The sequence below is a fragment of the Anarrhichthys ocellatus genome, unplaced genomic scaffold (assembly GCF_004355925.1).
Source record: "Anarrhichthys ocellatus isolate YVR2014 unplaced genomic scaffold, GSC_Weel_1.0 scaffold242, whole genome shotgun sequence".
Classification (NCBI taxonomy): domain Eukaryota; kingdom Metazoa; phylum Chordata; class Actinopteri; order Perciformes; family Anarhichadidae; genus Anarrhichthys; species Anarrhichthys ocellatus.
Genome location: NW_022280272.1, coordinates 56,198 through 74,323, shown reverse-complemented (window position 1 = coordinate 74,323; position 18,126 = coordinate 56,198). Strand labels below are relative to the sequence as shown.

Sequence of the window (18,126 nt, the reverse complement as noted above, 5' to 3'; positions counted from 1 at the left end):
CCATCCATCCATCATCCACCAATCCATCCATCCATCCATCCACCAATCCATCCTTCCATCATCCACCCATCCATCCATCATCCACCAATCCATCCTGCCATCATCCACCAATCCATCGTTCCATCATCCACCAAACCATCCAATCATCATCCATCGTCCAACCATCTATTAATCATCCATCCATCCATCCATCCATCCATCATCCACCAATCCATCCATCATCAAAAACTCAGAGGAGCCACTTAACACCTAAAGTGAAAAGCTGGTCCACATTAATGATTTAACATGTTTGTGCACCGGATATCATTTGCAACTCTGCGGCTTATCAGCACTAATCTTTCCGGCTATCGGTCAAAAAAAATAAATCTGAATTAGCATCCCTACTTCAAACTACAGCTAATCGTCACAGTCAACTTCTAAATCCTCCACAGTGGAACTGTAACGAGTCATCGGGAGCTGAAAACAAAAAAAAGATGTGGAAAGGAACTACTTTATCTTGTGGCGGAGCCAATGGGATCAGATAACCGGCCAGTCGGACCTGAATGTGTCACAGGTGTTAATATTATACCACCGCAAGCTTCCAGAGCAGCTTCGGGTTCTTCCCGCTATAGATTCCCCAAGTCTCTTAACTTTCTCCTGCAGTTATTATGAAAGCAGTGAAACCATAAATATGCAGAATAAAAAAAAAAAAAAAAAAAAAAAAAAAAAAAAGAACAACCAGGAAATTAAATCTGTCTGTGTTCGGTAAAGCAGGACAGGAAGCAGATTGTGCTTCTTACTGTTCCGGATTAATCAAAGTCAACATAAAGAGAAGAAGAAAAAAAACTCCAATTACATGGTGAAAAATAATGGCCATATTTAAAAAAGGCCGTATTCATATTTCATATCTAGACTTCTCAGAGCTCTGCGTGTGTTAGATATTCCCTGAATGCTGCAGCGCAGACGCAGGTCGGGAGAACCCTCCATAATGTTTACCGAGTTTACCGACTTGGCTGACGGCTGTGTTTTCTCATCCTCTGACTGAGAGGGTGATTTGACTGATGCTCGTAACAGATTGCATCACAGCAGGAGACGAACTAAAACGCTTTACGCACCGCGGCTCTCCCTAAACTGTCTAACAGTGGCAGCGCTCCACCTTGTAAATTTGGAATAGTAATTTTCGAAAATTTCCCAGCAGTCTATCTCCAATTGGCCTGCACTGGGAGTAGTGTTTGATATCGGTGAAGTATCGCGGCGTACCACCTCTTAACAGCAGAAATATGAGCTCAGCTCTGTGACACTCAGCGAAAACACCTGAGACACATTCAAATCTGTTGTTATTCATAAAGCAGTTACCACAGCAGCGGCTCCTTCTTTCAGTAAGTCCTCAGTTAACATTTCTATATTTCTCCTTTTTCTAAAATGTGCACACTGCTTTAAAATGTGATCCACACTGACATGTGGGTGTACATAATACATCTTTTTGGGACTTTTTTGCAGCCTGAAAGAAAGAGTACTTCCATTTTCTCTGCAACTTATTTGATTTAAAACAATAATCACTTAGAGAAGATAATAAATCAGACAGTCGCCATGTTTGAGTCCGGCTTGGCACCAAAGTCATTTTGCATTTTCTTTTCCTGCATTTCCTGTCACCTTCCTACTAAATATTAACATCTTGTTTCACATTTTGTTTCACGTCTCGACCGTGGACCCCAACAGCCGTATTTCTAGTCACATATCTTATTGTGCACTTTGAATGTTTTAATGTTTTAATGTATCAGAAAAGCGATTTGGAAACTAATAAAATGTGATAAAACTGCCTCAAAATATTTATGCTCGCTTGAGATTGTTTTTGCCTTTTTCGCTGCACTTTTGGAATTATGGAAAGTAGCAAACATTTAACTCACATGATCAGCTGTATCTTCTCTGAGATATATATATATATATATATATATATATATATATATATATATGCAAACTTATGTCAACTCTCTAAAAATACTTTACTAGACATTACTAGTATATTATCTGCCGTATATGCCGTCAAGGAAACAAAAGCTGATTTTAAGTTGAGTTTTTATTTATTGTTGCACATATTTTTTTTAAAGTCTAAATCTGTGCAGAAGAGGCAGACATATCACCACTTTTAGTCCCTTATGTTGGTCAAACTCTATTGACATTGAATCCTAAATTTCCCTTGATGCAACTCCGTTAAACTCAAAGTCTTGCATCTTAGACACCCCCAGTATATAAGGCAGACTTTGTGCTAGAGATATTGAAGTGTCTTTGCAGGATGAGTTGATGGAGTAAACTGATCTACCTTTTTATTATACTACAATTACTTTTGAAAGCACAATAAAAAGACTTGTGGAAATAGAAATGGCAAACACTAAAAACCAAACCTCGTTCTTGAAATCTCCCTCCCAAACTTTTCTCTCCTCATTTGTTAAATCATCTGCCAATTTTTTTTTACCAACTTCAAACCAAATCCCAGGCTGCAGTGATTTCTGACAAATGCGTCTAAAGATTGAATAAGTTGTTGATCATTATCAGAAGGTTTAAGCGTGGGTCATCTGGGTGCTTTCTTCTGCCGCAATTAGCTTGTTTCCCATCTCCATTTTGAACTGAAACCACATTTTCTTCAACTGTAATTGGATTAGTTACCTTTAAAATCTCCATCTCTGCAATTACTTTAGCTCTTAAAAACATGTAAAATCTGCACCTTCCTAACCCTCCCTCCCCCCGATAGAAAAATCAATTTGAGAATTTTAGGAATATCTCTTGAGTGGCACTTAACAAAATTGAACAAATGCGTTGGTGGGTACCTTCCGGAATAAAACAAGTCTAACACTCATTACTCAGAAAAACACTTGACTTCCTCATGGCCTCAATCATGCGGTGCTGGATAAACTCCAGTGTTACTGAGCTGCTTTCGCAGATCGGAGGGGGGCCGGTGTTAAAAATCCAAAAACTGTGTCTGGAAGAGGAGTGCGGCTTAAATCCTGACCTCTATCTCTTCCATGGAAGGGGTTCCTGAGAGTCTTTGAGCCAGAGAGACGCCCACAAGAAGCCACTTTAAACCTTCAGAGGCCTCAAGTTGATGAAAGATTGAAGCCCAGCAGATTATTACAGTCTTCAACTTAGAAAAACCAGCAAAGTCAGGAGAGTTTCATTATTGGGGCTGATAACTTTAGCTTTATGAAGAGTTCATTTTAGTCTGGTTCGTTTGATGAAATTATATTTAAAGAAATAGTTGGTGTTAAAACACAGAACTCTGAAGTCAAATGTTATGCATGTTTCCAACAAGGAGAAGGAAAGATGTGAGGACATAACCCAGTCGCCATAATGTTTTTGGGGCATTTTACGTTTCAGCACAGCACGGGTTCCTGAACCAACAATACGTTTCTTATCAGCCTCGTATCCCGCTGGCAGAAACTCGCAAGGCCATGAGGTAACATTGTGAATTATTTAGTAATGTTCAGGCAACAAAAACTACTTGGTTAAGGTTAAAAAAAATGATATCACAGTTTGTGTTCAAATAGTAACGTAACAAGGTAACGTAACAAGGTAACGTAACAAGGTAACGTGACAAGGTAACGTGACAAGGTAATGTGACAAGGTAACGTGACAAGGTAACGACCGTAACAACCATAACAACCAAAGCAATGTAACGTAACAACCGTAAAAACCATAACAATGTAATTTAACAATGTAACAAACGTAACAATGTAAAGCAACAACCGTTAAACAAAACAACCGTAACAACTCAACGTAACCACGCAACGTAACTTGCGTCAATAAAAAACAACTGTGAATAAGAACCGCCCTTGGCTGACTTTCTTATGTAATATTACGTAACAAGCGTTGGTTTCACACAGGACACAAACAGCGGTCTCCTGGGTGAAGGTTCTGTCTTTGTATTGAGACAGTGTTGCAACTGTACGGTATGAATAGTTGTGATGTGAAATATTGTCGTACATTCATCACACTCCCGGTGTGTAAAGGCCTTCACACTGTGCCGTAGTGCCGAGGCGTGTTACATTTCGACCAAATAACTCACTCACACTCGATGAAAACCGCTGCTAGCATTTCTAGAAATCCAACATCTAGACAGAACAGAGAGGTTGTGGATCCGAGCGCAGATTTCCGGTGACACATTTCTCAACTCAGAACACCCACAAGCACATTTCACAGCTGAGGGGAGAGAAAGAAACATAACCTAAAAAGTAAAAAATCACTAAACACCCCAGACCTCCGAGGAATGACACACAACCATCGAGCAAAACAAGTGAATCACCAAGTTAAATGTCTCCAGCTAGAATTGCAGGTGTGTTGATGGGAAACACACACACACACACACACAATAAGAAAAAGAAATGGAGTGTTGTGGTGGTGAAGTTCAGCAGCAGCAGCGAGGCTTCGGTTTAATTCTGCAGCTCAGCGAGAGAGGCGAGCAGCAATCTGCCCGGCCACACTGACTGCCCACACACACACCTCCTCCACAGGTGTGTGTGTGTTTTTAGGGTGAGCCATTCTCTCCCACGTAGTCGATAACTCCACCAGCGGTTGTGGAGATCCCACCAGTCCCTCACACTGTACCTGCACGGCTCCTCACACTCACACCGCTGTTTTCAGATCACCGCTTCCTGCATCAACGCCGCCGCTTTCAAGACTACAGCAGCAGCATTTGGAGGTAACAGATGGCCATTTTATCAACAACAGTATGATCAGAGAGAGTGACACAACATTAGGGCATCACACTAATCATGCAGTCTTTGTTTGTTCCACAGAAATATTCAAACATTTAGATCTGCTTTGCAGCTGAAAATCCTTTTGATTCATCGCATTAATTAAGACTAATAATGTAACTCACAATCATAATCAACACGGTGCAGCCATACGCGACTGTGAAGTATCTCAGTGGTGATGAAGCCACATATCTGCAGAGAGAGGAGAAGAAAACAGCAGCATCGTCTCCTCTTGATGCCCATTCATTCTTCAAATGATACCGTAGGTTTTTAATCACGTTTCAGAGGCCCGAGGGTCGTGAAACTCACTCGGCGTGAAAGCGAAGCCTTGATGTGGGTAAGAAGAGAAAAACAACCATCAAATGATCAGGTGCAGAGCCCAATCTGCAACCCCCCAAAAAACACTGTTCCGCTCGGTGGATTCTTTCAATCGAGGTGCTTCGTGGCACCTTTTTCCGATGCACATATTTTTAGCGGCGATGACCCGTGTGCCGAACTGCACCCTGTCAACCCCGGCAGTGTTAGCGCGGTGCTCCACCCCTTGAGCTTCACAGAGACCATTCAATGAAGCAGAAGGCCTGTGAAAACAAACCTTTTCCCGAGCACCCAGTGGGGCTGGCACCGGCACCGTGCGGCTGGCTGCGGCCCAGGAAAAGCGCTGAAAAATCGGACTGGACGGCAGCCAAGTGCTGGTGGATTTTTGGCTTTTGGTTGGGCAGGTTTTTTTCCTGTGCTGTGATTTGGCGCTGCAGTGGGAGAGATCGTATATGAAAGCAGGAAATGGTGGGAAAAAAAAAAAAAAAAAAAAGTTGCTGACGGGTTCAGAGATGCACACGTAGAAAATGAATATTTCCAACACGGTTTTGGTTTATAGGAAGCGCTGCAACATTTACACTGATTTAAAGCTCCAACAAGTCGTACATCATGTTTATCTTTGGTGATATGAATCAGGCAGAGCGGAGTGTTTCCTCCGGTTCCTGATCTTCAAACAGCATCTTTAATACACAACTTCTTTGGATACTGTTTTGTATTGTCTGCTGGCATTTGTTTTGGGGTCTAATTGAACTTTTATAGTTTCTATGCTGTTAATACACTTATTTTCTGTTCTTGTTTCTGCCTGATTTTCTGATCAATAAAGCTTCATCTTAAAACTCTCAGAACCACAAAACCCGCCGGCGGGATTAAAAAGCATGTTTTCTTTAAACAAACTCCAAAACTACAGCGTTTATCACAACCAGGAGCTGTAAAAAACGTCACTATCGACAGATTTTCATCTTTCCGACGGTTCTTGAACACATCATGTGTGATGACCACTTCTGTCAGAGAAAAAGCAACTAAAGTGAAGCTTGAAATTGTGATATTTCATCCAAAACATTTTACTCTGTTAAAGTCTGTTTGCGCCTAAATGCTTTTTATCTCAGTGAACAGAAGTGACCATATCTGGACTGAGGAGGAGTGACGTAGAGACGCTGTATACGTCTCTGGTAGAGACCTGTCAATCACCGCGTAGCCCCGCCCTAAAGCATCCCCTGCTTTATGGTCTGTTTGACTCTAAATGGACCATAATGTACTAAATGAACATCATGCTGTATTGAAGAAGACTTGAAACTAGAGATTGAGACCATAAACTCATGTTTACAATGTTTACTGAGGGAATAAATCAAGAGAGAAGTAGAGTCATTTTCTCATAGACTTCTATACAACCAGAGGAGAACACTGGTTTTGGTCCCGTAGAAGCGTTCAACATGAAACAAACTCTACTGTCGGTCTGTTTCTCTGAAACATTCATCCATACAACAAATATTCTGCACAGGACCTCCATGACAGCTCCAGATGTGATTACTCAAACTTCTAACAGACAAACTGCAGATCCTCTGTTTTGTTGGAACCCCCCCCCAAATGCGTGTTTTTTTTCCCCCCAAGTTGCACAATCGTCTTTGCAGCTCGGACTACAAAGTGGGTTCGGTTTTATCGCCGCGGGGGCACCAGAGGCTTCGGACGCTGCCACGTTTTAAGAGTTACTGAATGAACCTGCTGAACCGAGCGCGCTGGTCTCCAGCTGAGGATCCACAATGTTTTACACACACTCTTCTACTTGATTCAAAAGAAGCAGCTCAGACTCTCTGCTCCGATCTCGTCCCTGTTGGATCTGATTGAATATACATGTTTGAAGGTTTCTTTTCTTTTTCCTAAAATCAAATCTTCTCTCGACTCTGCTCACATTTTCTTAATACTTCCCTCTCAGAATGTGATTTTCTTTCCCTCCGTCTGCACCTCTTCTCTCTACAAAATAACAATCTGCAGAGACCTCCTTTTAGACCTCAATTTCTGGAGATGAAATGTCACATCTTTCAAAGTGTCTCTCTGACTTTTTGCCCCCCCCCGAGCAACTTTCTGTCTTACTCACCTGAACATAAATCTCTCTCAGCCTTCCAGGTGTGACTCCTGTTTTCTTTTCTTTACAATGTCGCTTCTCTTTCGCTGCTTCTAAAACACATGTATTCGTTACTGTCCTCTACCTTAAATGAAATGCATTTAAAACGAAACCTCCCGGTGCAAACTGAAGAGGTAAGAGCTCACACTGACTGGATTCAGAGTAAATACCTCTGAAGGCCTTGAATTGTTGTTTGTTTTTCGTCCTCTTTTTTTCCTTCTTCGGCGATGGACTGAAGGACACCGAAGGGACAAAAGAGCCCAAAAGACGAGATTTGATTTCACGTTCCTCTCTCGGATGGACGTCGACCTACGCCAAAGTTTAATGTGGGTAAAAACAGAGCGAACAACTTGTGGAGTCTCCGCTCTGAAACATTCAGTTCTTTTTAACTAAACATTGTAAAGCTGGTTTACACATTTTTCACGGTTTTTGCTTTTGTTTCTTTTAATCATCGTCTGGTAATCTGGTCCTACGTTTCTTTTCCTTCCTGAAATTTTTCCCCCTCTGAGGCGTCTGATCAGAAAACTCCTCTGAGTGACTCAGAGGCTCTGAACAAATCTGTGGGATTTACGCCAGCTTGCTTTACAGTCTTTACACTCTTTACTACAAAATACGAGAGACTTTCTGACTTTCTGTCTGCTTCTCCCACATTCTGATACAGCAGCTTGTTCTGGGTGAAACACGTATACAACAGGAGAAAAAAGGGATGTTGTTATTGCTGTTACTATGGACAAAAAACCCCACAAACATCTGGCATGTGTCTTCAGTGTGAAAGGCAACAATCTGCATTCATTCCAGGACAAATGACTCTGGTCACAGGTATTTATCTGCAATTATGGGAACACGTCCCCCGGGTGGACACACTCATTTTCGCCCCTTTTCCGGTGCTTAAGTGAATGAATAATAAATAAAATCAGCAGGGATTTGAACGATTATTACAAATTATTAACATACAATTAATATGCCCTCCTCAAAGCTCCGTTGACAGAAACGATAATTGCACCTTGCCGATCATTGTAAAAAACACACTTCATTCAATCTCGACAAAGACAAAATGAAACTCGTCAAAATAATCTTTGTCAGTATTTCACCTGTTCCAACAATCACCAACTCTGGTTTGGTCAAAATTAACACCTAATTCACCAAGTAAGATGTAAAAAGCTCTCCTTAAAGCTATAAGACTCCATAAACAGTCGTTTTACCTCAATGACTGTCGAAAGACGCACGGTATTCAAACTCCACAGAGTCAACAGAAGTGTTTTGTCTTTCCACTGTAGTTTGGTCAAAAATAAAACCTTAATTCACAGAGTTAGATTTGAGAAGAAACGGACGTTATTTCCTCTCCTCAAAGCCACCGGACTCCATTGACGGAAACGGTGACTTTACCGCGCTGATCATTGTAAAACAAACTTCATTCAAACTCGACAGAAACAAAATAAAACTCAATAAAACCATCTCGGTTAGTCTTTTCACACTGGTTTGGTCGAGATAAACCCTGAATTCACAGAGTTAGATGTGAAAAGAAACAGCAGATATTTGCTCTCCTCAAAGCCACCGGACTCCATTGACAGAAACAGAAATGTGACCTTGCTGACCATCGCAACACTTCAAACTGAATAAAAATAAAGAAACAAACGCTTTGTTTCGTCTATCCACTGTTCCAACAATCACCAACTCTGGTTTTAGATTTTGAAAGAAACTGAACAAGTAACAAAAACAATTAACTCACACTATTTTCTGGCGTGTTCGTGATGTCGAACACCAGAAAAAAGCGGCTACTCGTCTGCTGCCATTGGTAAAGGAGTCTATCTCCTGTTTTTATGGGGTTTCCTGTGTTTAAAAATGAAACTAGTGATGTGTCCGCACTGAGCTGTTAGTCTGTTAGACATTCAGACATTCAGTCGAGTAACACCCATCTCCATCTGTGTTGATCCCGGGGGTTCAAACCCGGTCTGATTTTTAGGGTCCGCAAACTGTTTGTTTTAAGTGTCATTCTGACTAACTGGTTAATTACTGCAGGACAGACATTCGGAGGATTCATGATTCATATTTTTCATTAGAGAAACTGTTCAAACCCCAAAGAAAAACAGCTAATTCTCACATCTGATGAGCTCAAACGTTTCCACTTGATACGTGACTCTGCAGGTGATTTGCATTACCTGGCCCATGTGGAGCAACACATTAATGACTTATCTCATTATCCATCGCAGAATGAGGCGACACATTGGTGATTGGAGTCTATGGCCCGCTGATGAAAGCTCTCTTGCATTTGCAGTTTTACTAAGTCAGACACAGTCGTATTTAATTGCACGTAACACAACAGGTTGTTCAACGCACCACCATTTCTGTTTAAATAAAAGTTTTGTCGAGGCTGAACGTGACTTCCGTACTCAAGTAACACTTCCACTAAGTTGAACCCAAAACCCCGAACTTTTCCTGAACCTGACTGACGTTTCCGTAAAGACGGAACTTTATTTTGAAAAGGCCGTATTCATGTAATGGGCTAAAATACCAACCGTTGTATGAGACGCTGCAAAAAGACAACATTATTTCAATCTTTGGGAAGTGAGATTCAAAAACACACACCTGCATTTACCGCTAATCGCCACAGGTGACGCCAAAGACAACGAAAAAGAGGCCTTCGTCACTTGAAGATACTTTTAAAACAGCTTTCAAATGCTTTTAAAAGCATTGCTAGCATTTGCTATCACTTCCGGATTGCTTGCACGGCATCATTTATTAGTTTTAAAACGCACTTTTACAGGTGAAAATGAAATCTGGGTTTTTCACGCAGACAAAATGACAGAGAAGAGCTTCCACTGCTGCACCATCACACCCTCACCAGTTGTTTACTTCCTGCATTGAAGGAACAGAGGAGTCACATCTTCCCTCCTGCTCCCTCCACAGATCACAAGCCCTGCAAATCCTGCAGGGCCAACCATTAAACCCAACACGACTCGAGACCTGGTGGCAAGTGCTGAATGCCACAATGGCATTCAAACGCACTTCCAACAGAAGTTCAGCAACCTCTGAAAAGACGTCACCTTTCAGCCCACCGGAGGAGCTTTTACACAATTCTTTCTGGTGGTTAAATCAGGCTGATGCATGATTTCACTGTCCAGTCTTTAAGTGCTTTTTCTCCATCAGTTTGGAGCATCACTAGGAAGACACAACTTTGCAGCGTGGTGTTTCTTCTTCCTGTGAAGCTAACGCTAGCAACGGCTAACGTACAACTACACCAGCCAAGAAATAAATTAAAAGCTCTGACCTGAAAACAACTGAGCAGATTTTTCCTGCAGTCAAACAGGAAGTTTTCATGAACGAATTTCAAAATAAAAGACCTCCCCAGATACCAAGTCCCCCCCCCCCCAAATAATAAACGCTGCTACTCACTGCACTTCCTCAGAGGGGGGGAGGGGCTTCACTCGAGGCTGGGTGGGGCCTTTCTCCACCTCCTCCTCCAATCACCGTGCGTCTTCCTCGTTCTCCCTCTCTATTGGACGATCCTCAGGCCAGCGGCACTCTGGGTAATCTGGAAAAAGAGCAGGGTTGTTAGTGTGCGTGTGATTGCGTGACAGCATGTGTGCGTAAATAAAGGAGCCCAATATGAGCCGTAAAAAAACTGCACCACGACAACTTGGCCCGAAAAAAAAACCACTCAAAAAAGAAGCTGTGGTTACCGTGGCAACATGTGCCAAAATGGAGTGAAAAGGGGGGAAGCGTCAGAGAGAGAGAGAGAGAGAGAGAGAGAGAGAGAGAGAGAGAGAGAGAGAGACAAACAGACAGCAGGAGAGTAAGACAGAAAGTTACTGTAAATGTAACTACAGAGCAACACTTTTAAACACATGTATGAACAGACAAATGAGAACTCAGGAAAGTTAGTGTGCGTGTGTGTGTGTAATTGCACACAGCTGAATCCTGTGCAGTCTTTGTGTGTGTTTCTGCTTAATATGATACACGTGTATACACACGTTTTGTATTATTGTATTTTCCGTTGACTTTAATAACTTCTCAACTTTAAACTTATGACAATGTCACTCACACACACACACCACAAATAAATTAATTTATTGAAGTCACAAATGTTTTTAAAAAGTCAGGTCAAATAGAGTTTACTTTTCATTTTTATTTTTGATTCTCTAAAATGTAGCCTAAAAACCGAACAAAGTATTTTACGATCTTTTTCTCAACCTAAGTATTTTACGATCTTTTTCTCAACCTAATTATTGTACGATCTTTTTCTAAACCTAAATATTTTACGATCTTTTTCTAAACCTAACTAAGTATTTTACGATCTTTTTCTAAACCTAACTAAGTACTTTACGATCTTTTTCTAAACCTAAGTACTTTACGATCTTTTTCTAAACCTAAGTATTTTACGATATTTTTCTCAACCTAATGAAGTATTTTTGTTGTCTCAACCTAACAAAGTTGTTTCCTGTGAAGACAGAAGTTTATTTTGAAAAGATTGTATTCAAGTGACGAGTTGGAGTTGAAATGTGTTGCTGAGACGTAACTTTTTCGTAAGATAACGTACGAACCATTGAATGGAATTGACTCTTCCAGCAACAGCTTTTAAAAGCTACTCAACAATAAAGCAGGCAAAGCACATGTGTAATAAACAGCGTTAATGATCTAAAGCTCTCATAGTGTTCGGTGTTGATCATGCTGACTCACTTCCTGGAACACTAAATGGAACTCAGCCCACGTTAATAATAGTCGCTCCACTTGTTTCCTGCTGTTAGAAGTCAAAAGGTCTATTCTATTCCAGTTGAACCCTAAATGTACATTAATGCTCTGCAGAAGCGTCCCTGAGGAGCAGTGTATCTCACCGGCAGCAGGTCTTATGAATAATAAATACAACAATTAATCATCACCATTGATTACAGAAACCGATCTGAGAAGGAAGCGGTGACACAAAGTAAAACCAGGGGAAGCCCCGTCCAGACGGTTGACTGTGTTACTGAAGACTGAACGTGTTTTTCATGTTCAACCTGCTCTGATAAAAACACACTTTCAGGAAATCAGGATCACATTTAAATGTGTCTGCAAGATATTTTAAACACCTTTCAGTTCCTCTTTCTGCAATTTTATTTCACTTTTGTTGCATTTGAGGCAACATACAACTTATTACTACACTTAATATATATTTCTGGTTTGCTATCTTTGTATTTCATTACATTTAATGTGTATTATTAACGGTTTATTATTATTATTATGGCTTATTGTCTGATGCATATTTAAAGCACTTTAAATTGCCTCTGTGTAAACAACTTCTTCTAGGATTCAGGCTGCAGAGCTCACGATCATTGAAATGAACCCAACCAATGAGAAGCAGCTTTTAAGGGAAACGTGACGCAAACAATAAAACACAAGTCAGTTGAAAAATAAACGCCTTTGATTTCAAAATGAAACTGTTGGATTTAAAAGTGGATTTGGAGCCGAAACACATCCCCGTTTGGTGATCAGCATCTAAACGTTATGGAGCTCCGTTAAGAGGGGATCACCCAGGATGTGATGAGTGCATGTGGTGTGTGTGTGTATGTGTGTGTGCATGTATGTGTGTGCGTGTGTGTGTGCATGGATGAGATCATCAGAGGTCTGCAGCACAGACAGTGAGAGTGAACAACAGGTCTTTTCCAGAGAGTCTGGATCCCCCTCAGGACTGACCTCATCCTCCATCCATCAGCGACCTGACACTAACCAGCTCTGCTCTGGGACTGTGTGTGTGTGTGTGTGTGTGTGTGTGTGTGTGTGTGTGTGTGTGTGATAGTACTCTCACACTGCTCAAGAGGCCCTGAGGTGATCATCACTACACTAAACTACTACACACAGAAACCAGCAGTATTAGTAGTTTACAGTGTATTACTCAACTGAGAAAAAAGCCCCACGATGCGTTCACGTGCACAGATAATACGTAGGAAATATGTACCTCTGGTGATATTCAACCCATCTTCCTCAATGAGGGGTTGAAGATGAAACTGTATATTTTAGGGCACATAGTTTTCTTAGAGTGTAGGAGGGTTTTTAAATGGTAAGTTTGAAGTAAGACAGTTGTGTATACACGGTTTCTAAGGTGATGTATTCAAGATGTTTATTGTCACTCATACATGCACTCCTTCCACACGGGAGGAAGTAGACTTCTTCAATTTCTTGTTGCAAAGTTAGTTTTCAGAATAGCTTTTTATTCCGTCTATTTTTACTGTACTGGACGTTTTAAAAGGGGTTGCCCGAAATGACATAATACTGCTGTGCAGATAGTTCTTTTCTTTTTTTAAATATCCATGTCTGATTGTTATGTTGTCAGGAAGTACTGTCATACCAGTGTCAGCACAGTTACTTTGATATGTATAAATATGTCTTTTTTTATTATAACAAAATTAAATTCAAAACCATAAATGTCTAAACTGAACTTTGTCTGAGCAAAATAGTCTAAAAATGGCAAAGTTTTGATTTAAATTGGGAAATAATTATCACAAAGTAAGTAAACATAATTAAAAATCTCACCAGATGTTCAATGCAACCTTTGTTTTTCACCAAAAACGTATTGAGTTTCCGTAGCCTGGTTACGCTACATCGTGTTGATAATAATGTTATTTATTACTAGTACTAGTGTCTTTTGATATAAAGTAACATGGAAGATGTTCGCTACATGTTGAGTACATAACGGCTGAGCTTTTCTGTTTGTTTTATTTGTGAGATGTGATAGATACAGATTCTAAAAAATATAATATAATTTAAAAAGAAATCCGTCTCTAACACACGATTCAATGGAGGTAAATGGAACGTATTCGTGAGGGTAAACAGTGATGTTGCCGTTTTGTAACGTCCACTTCTTTTTGTTTGGATTATAACTGATTTGGTTTTGTTTCTGGAGATGTGATGAATGCAAATTTCTAATAAAGAAGAAAATATTATTTAAAAAGAAATCCGTCTCTAACACACGATTCAATGGAGGTGAATGGAATTCATTTGTAGTGCTGAATGCATTGAAAAATGAATCAAAAGCTGTGTGTCGTTCTAAAAACAGAGTCCCAATAACTGAGAATAACCCTCAGACCTCACCGTGAACCCTTTTATTAGCATCTACTTCATGTTTTTAATCATTACGATGAACTCAACCTACGTTTTGAGCCCAAATACACACAAAAAAAGCTGAAAAATGCATTTTTACATTTAGTCCGCGTGAAAGAGAACATAAAGTAAGCGAGTCTTCTCCTGAGCTCCAGGTCTTACAGTCCTTTTGCATCATACGTGAGGTCCAGCTGCTCGCTGTCACCACATGCTTGTATGAATATTTAACGGCCAAAGTCACCGAGACGAATCCGCCCGTAATGTCCTGCACTTCCAGCCATTGACGCGAGGAAGTCTCAGATTAATGCTACGCGGTGGCGGAGGACGAGTCCTCCATCCGTCTTCCTCCGTGTCGACGACTCCCTTAACAAATAAATCTCGGCTGTGGCAGCGCTTCATCTGGATATTTTGCATATCTTAATTAGTGCTCACAAAGCATACAAATGAGCCGGTCGGCCCTCATTAATTAGCTGTATGGGTTTTCTTCTTTAGTGGCAGGAGTGAGTGGGTGTTTCTAGTGTTCCCAACCTGGATTTAATCAATCAGGTCAATTAAAGACGGGTCTCTCGTTTACAGTGATGGTCAGCAGACATTAGGTATCTACGGCAGCAAAGATAACACAATATTCTATCATTTGTTTCAGTCTTTTTGTGAAAGTTTTTAATCTGAATTTCCTTGTTTTTCTTCATTACAGCTCTTACCAATGAATCAAATGACTGTTTCAATCATTTATTATAACATTAAATGATCTAAAAAGCTCTGACAAACAACCAGTAGGCAGACAGAGTTAGATACTAGATGGTGAACATCGTGGTTTGTTGTTTTCCAATATTCCAATATGGTTGTTGGCAAAACAATCTCACTGCAAGGTCCATTTATTAGCCGTTCTGGAGCTGAATCACACAACCTTCCTCAGCAGGTGGAATTGTCGGGGATTGTAGAAACACAAATTTTGATATTCTTTTAAGCACATTAAAGACTTCTTGTCCATATTGCCTTAAAAGTTGAGATTCCATGACCACCGGGTAGTCCCCATCTGCTGAGGAAGATGGTGTTATACGATCAAAAGCTCTGGAACAGCTACCAAATGGATTTTATGGTGATGTTGTTGTCAAGTGGCGCCACCAGCTAATATAGACCGCCACCCCAACAGCCACCCAGATGAGCCACGGTATGTTTTATCTTTACAAAATAACTCCTGATGCCTTCAAGTGCACTGGTTTGTTTGGGATGTTGAGCTGTATGAATTAAATGATATGCATTATGAAAACCCACCTGACATGACCGACAGACACCAACAGCTGTGGAGGATTAACGCCTCACATTGTCATTAAAGCGTGTTTATCACAAAATCTCATTATTTTACATTTAGATTTACAGAAACCCAGCGAGCCTGGAGGCTAATCTGCTTGTTTTGTGTCTAAATGAAAACACATTACCGAACACTGTGGGGATTTACAGCGACACGCGACCTGCAGAGAGACAATGAGCCCTGAATTTATGAGCGGAATCTGTGCCGACGCTCCAGAAACAGAGACGCTGAGAAAAAGAGGACACAAAGGCTTCGACCGGGGAGCGTCGAAGGGACTCCTGCCTTGCTCAAAAGCACCTGGACAGCTACGATGTTTCAGCTCTTCCTGTTTGAGAGTCACAATCTGCCGCTCAGGCATCAGTGACTGAAGATGGAGGGCTTCTTTTACTCTTTAAAGATACTGCTACCACGTCCACAGACAAAGACAAACCCTCACGATTCGGCTCAGTTTAGCGTTCACCATCACAGGGTGAACCAACGCTTTACTGACATCCTCATCCGCCAATATTCAGTACAATATGCGATCAGGACATCGACATTTATGCTTCTCTAGTCGCCGATCTGTGATGATGATACATTGTAAACAACCAACCAGTGTTTCTTTTGACAGGAGGTTCACTTCAGTTACATTGTGATGCGTTCAGGCTCTGTTCCTTTAAAATCTGAATTGGGCGAAAGGTAAATTATAACGTTATCGTGATGGGTTCACATGTGACTGGAGCGTTTAGAGAATACAAAGCAGTTCATCTCGTACCGATTAATAGCAATTTATTTAACAACGATGTAATGTTGCCCCCCCCCCCCCCCCAAGATAACAGTCTATCTATTCTTTATTACAATATTATATATTTATTATTATATTAAGTCTTGAATAAAAGCATCAAGAAAAACATAAATCCACAAAATAAAAACTAAAACTAATGACATGACGAAAGCAATCGAAGCTCCTAAACTGGCCTTTTTATTCATGTGAGCACGTTGTGTTATTCATCTTAATGTTATTGCTTTTTAATATCTATATTACTTTTGGGTAATTGATTTTTTTTTTTTTTTTCGTGGCTCTAATTGACTTTTTAGACTGACTTACAAACTCAAACAATTATTTTCATTCATCATTATTATTTACTTGATTCATCGTTTGGTCTTAAAAACATTATCGCGTCACAATTACACAAAACAACAAAGTGACGTTTTTATATTGTTTAAATCTAAACAGCCAAAAGTCAAAAACATTCAGTTTGCTGTGATTGAAGACGAAGAAGAAGTGAATCCAAATGATTCTGGAATCTTTATTTGCAAAGTGACTGAATATTTAAATATCAAAGTAGCTGCAGATGAAATTTCTGTTGACCCACTAAAAGATGAACAGAATACTTACACACAACAACCCCGAGTCCTCCAGAATAAACCCAAACCCGTTAGAAATATAATAGAAATATGATTTTGGGATAAAAAAAAAAGCATAATACACATTTTGTTTAACGTAAATATAAAGATGAATAAATTCATACGCTCCTTCACAACGTTCTTCACTCCTCAAAGAGTTCAATCTGCACTTTCCGACAATGACCGGCGCTGAATAATAAAGACGCCGCAGATTTCATTACTGATCTGGACAGCGGTGACCTGCCCCCCCCCCATACACACACACACACACACACGATGCAGGATACCAGAGATGATCTGGTGTCGGTGAGGACTCAATATGTCAGGATGACCGGTGCTCGACCGAGCTAATAAACAGGCCGGGACAAAGAAAAGACGGGCTGAATAAAATAAAGTCTTCCCCACCTGCTGAGAAAGTAATAAAAACAGACACAACAGCTGTGACTGAAACACACACAGAAAATAAAGAAAGGAGTAAAAACATCTAATAAGATTCCATTGATTGTATTATGGGTGTGCAAGTGTGCACAGACTCGCTGTCTGACACACACACACACACACACACACACACCCCCGTCCGGTCAGCTTCCTGTCTGTTTCTGTTCTTTATGTTTTATTTTTATTCAGTATTTTATTTTGAAAGGACCACAATTTCAGCTTTCAAGAATTTCACTTTAAAGAAAGAGGTCAGCTGTGTGAAGGTTTAAAGTGTCGATGAAGTAAAATGTTTCTCTGGATTCATTAAATTGTTTTTTTTGTGTATTTTGTGTAAAGTGGCAACATTACAAATGAGCCACATTAGCGAGAGAGTATAATATATTAGAGAGAAATAATATTATATAATAATATACTGATATAAGAGGAGGTAGTCACCGTGACGGCATCTTTTGGTTTTTTTTGGACGTTTTGAAGCCAGGAATACGGCATTTGTCCGTCGCCATCTTGTTGTTTTGCAACCAGAAGTGACACGAGAGGGTGGAGCTTAATACAACCGAACGCTGAATGAAATATTTTGTAGCCGACAAAAATGTTGCAAATAACGTTCCTAAAGTAAACACACACTGTGAACATTAACCACTCTCAGACCGCACAACGCCGTGGTAGAGACCTGTCAATCACCATGTAGCCCCGCCCTAAAGCATCCCCTACTTTATGGTCTGTTTGACTCTAAATGGACCATAATGTACTAAATG

The 18,126-nt window shown here is 40.4% G+C and overlaps 1 protein-coding gene across 1 annotated transcript in view; it reads right to left on the bottom strand.

The window, feature by feature from the left end:
* Positions 1–18,126, bottom strand: part of LOC116401072 (zinc fingers and homeoboxes protein 2-like) — a 94,727-nt gene that overhangs the window by 53,541 nt on the left and 23,060 nt on the right. Inside the window, exon 2 of the mRNA XM_031879292.1 lies at positions 10,555–10,693. The gene's annotated coding sequence lies outside the window, so the exon portion shown is untranslated. The remainder of the gene's footprint in view (positions 1–10,554; positions 10,694–18,126) is intronic.